This window comes from Crinia signifera, chromosome 11, assembly GCF_055691185.1.
Source record: "Crinia signifera chromosome 11, ASM5569118v1, whole genome shotgun sequence".
In the NCBI taxonomy this organism is placed as follows: domain Eukaryota; kingdom Metazoa; phylum Chordata; class Amphibia; order Anura; family Myobatrachidae; genus Crinia; species Crinia signifera.
The window spans coordinates 66,659,704-66,662,203 of record NC_139227.1 but is presented as its reverse complement, the minus strand read 5'-3'; the positions used below and the strand labels follow the sequence as shown (position 1 = coordinate 66,662,203).

Here is a 2,500-nt window from a genome sequence, read left to right as displayed (position 1 = left end):
GAATCCAGTGATCAGAGTTCAAATCTCGGTGGGACCTTTGTATCGTTTTGCACTTACAGTTCAAATATCCTGTTCAATCTTGTACTTCTTACTAATGTTCATTTTCAGGGAAGCACTCTGGATCATGAATCCAGCCATCCAACTTCAATTCTCAGTTTGACCAGAATCATTTTTGCACATAAACTTCAACTATGTGGTAATTAGAAGAAAATTGGCCTCTTTTGAAGCTTTCAAATTTAAGGGAAAATGTATAAATGTCTTTGAAATGTGGTTCCATGGTGTAATGGTTAGCACTCTGGACTTTGAATCCAGTGATCCGAGTTCAAATCTCGGTGGGACCTTGAGAAGTTTTGCACGTACCGTTGAAATATGCTGTTCAATTCTGTACTTGTAATAATCCTCATTTATAAAGAAGCATTCTGGACTATGAATCCAGACATACAAGTTCAATTCTTAGATTCTATGGAACCATTTTTGCACATAAAGGTAATTTCTGGTATAATTATACTAAAGTGAGCACTCTGGACTATGAATCCAGTCATCCAAGTTCAATTCTTAGATTGTCCGGAACCATTTTTGCACATAAAGGTCACCTCTGGGATATTTATAATAATATGAGCCTTTTTTGAAAAGCTAGCCCTCTAAGCGAATAATTTAAGATTGTTTTTGAAATGTGGTTCCATGGTGTAATGGTTAGCACTCTGGACTCTGAATCCAGTGATCCGAGTTCAAATCTCGGTGGGACCTTTGTATCTTTTTGCACTTACAGTTCAAATATCCTGTTCAATCTTGTACTTCTTACTAATGTTCATTTTCAGGGAAGCACTCTGGATCATGAATCCAGCCATCCAACTTCAATTCTCAGTTTGACCAGAATCATTTTTGCACATAAAGTTCAACTATGTGGTAATTAGAAGAAAATTGGCCTCTTTTGAAGCTTTAAAATTTAAGGGAAAATGTATAAATGTCTTTGAAATGTGGTTCCATGGTGTAATGGTTAGCACTCTGGACTTTGAATCCAGTGATCCGAGTTCAAATCTCGGTGGGACCTTGAGAAGTTTTGCACGTACCGTTGAAATATGCTGTTCAATTCTGTACTTGTAATAATCCTCATTTATAAAGAAGCATTCTGGACTATGAATCCAGACATACAGGGGGAAATTTACTAAAGGAAATTTGTAAAAAATAGGTGTATTTGTATTCAGAAATACACTTATTTTTCACATTTACTATCCCGAAAATACGGCAATTCGTATTCGTATTGATAGCACATCAATATGAATATGAATTGCCGTATTTTCAGGATAGTAAATGTCAAAAATAAGTGTATTTCTGAATACAAATACACCTATTTTTTACAAATTTCCTTTAGTAAATTTCCCCCACAAGTTCAATTCTTAGATTCTATGGAACCATTTTTGCACGTAAATTTAATTTCTGGGATAATTATACTAAAGTGAGCACTCTGGACTATGAATCCAGTCATCCAAGTTCAATTCTTAGATTGTCCGAAACCATTTTTGCACATAAAGGTCACCTCTGGGATATTTATAATAATATGAGCCTTTTTTGAAAAGCTAGCCCTCTAAGCGAATAATTTAAGATTGTTTTTGAAATGTGGTTCCATGGTGTAATGGTTAGCACTCTGGACTTTGAATCCAGTGATCCGAGTTCAAATCTCGGTGGGACCTTGAGAAGTTTTGCACGTACCGTTAAAATATGCTGTTCAATTCTGTACTTGTAATAATCCTCATTTATAAAGAAGCATTCTGGACTATGAATCCAGACATACAAGTTCAATTCTTAGATTCTATGGAACCATTTTTGCACGTAAATTTAATTTCTGGGATAATTATACTAAAGTGAGCACTCTGGACTATGAATCCAGTCATCCAAGTTCAATTCTTAGATTGTCCGAAACCATTTTTGCACATAAAGGTCACCTCTGGGATATTTATAATAATATGAGCCTTTTTTGAAAAGCTAGCCCTCTAAGCAAATAATTTAAGATTGTTTTTGAAATGTGGTTCCATGGTGTAATGGTTAGCACTCTGGACTCTGAATCCAGTGAACCGAGTTCAAATCTCGGTGGGACCTTTGTATCTTTTTGCACTTACAGTTCAAATATCCTGTTCAATCTTGTACTTCTTACTAATGTTCATTTTCAGGGAAGCACTCTGGATCATGAATCCAGCCATCCAACTTCAATTCTCAGTTTGACCAGAATCATTTTTGCACATAAAGTTCAACTATGTGGTAATTAGAAGAAAATTGGCCTCTTTTGAAGCTTTCAAATTTAAGGGAAAATGTATAAATGTCTTTGAAATGTGGTTCCATGGTGTAATGGTTAGCACTCTGGACTTTGAATCCAGTGATCCGAGTTCAAATCTCGGTGGGACCTTGAGAAGTTTTGCACGTACCGTTGAAATATGCTGTTCAATTCTGTACTTGTAATAAACCTCATTTATAAAGAAGAATTCTGGACTATGAATCCAGACAT

The 2,500-nt window shown here is 35.5% G+C and overlaps 5 non-coding genes across 5 annotated transcripts; all 5 read left to right on the top strand.

Annotated features, from left to right (window-relative positions):
* The first annotated feature begins 269 nt into the window (after positions 1-269).
* On the top strand, positions 270-341 carry TRNAQ-UUG (transfer RNA glutamine (anticodon UUG)). The gene has a single exon. It is a non-coding gene; the product is annotated as a tRNA-Gln (tRNA).
* Positions 342-675: 334 nt separating this feature from the next.
* TRNAQ-CUG (transfer RNA glutamine (anticodon CUG)) lies at positions 676-747 on the top strand. Its single transcript has one exon. It is a non-coding gene; the product is annotated as a tRNA-Gln (tRNA).
* A 232-nt stretch (positions 748-979) lies between these two features.
* On the top strand, positions 980-1,051 carry TRNAQ-UUG (transfer RNA glutamine (anticodon UUG)). Its single transcript has one exon. It is a non-coding gene; the product is annotated as a tRNA-Gln (tRNA).
* Positions 1,052-1,619: 568 nt separating this feature from the next.
* TRNAQ-UUG (transfer RNA glutamine (anticodon UUG)) lies at positions 1,620-1,691 on the top strand. The gene has a single exon. It is a non-coding gene; the product is annotated as a tRNA-Gln (tRNA).
* Positions 1,692-2,329: 638 nt separating this feature from the next.
* Positions 2,330-2,401, top strand: TRNAQ-UUG (transfer RNA glutamine (anticodon UUG)). Its single transcript has one exon. It is a non-coding gene; the product is annotated as a tRNA-Gln (tRNA).
* Positions 2,402-2,500: the final 99 nt, after the last annotated feature.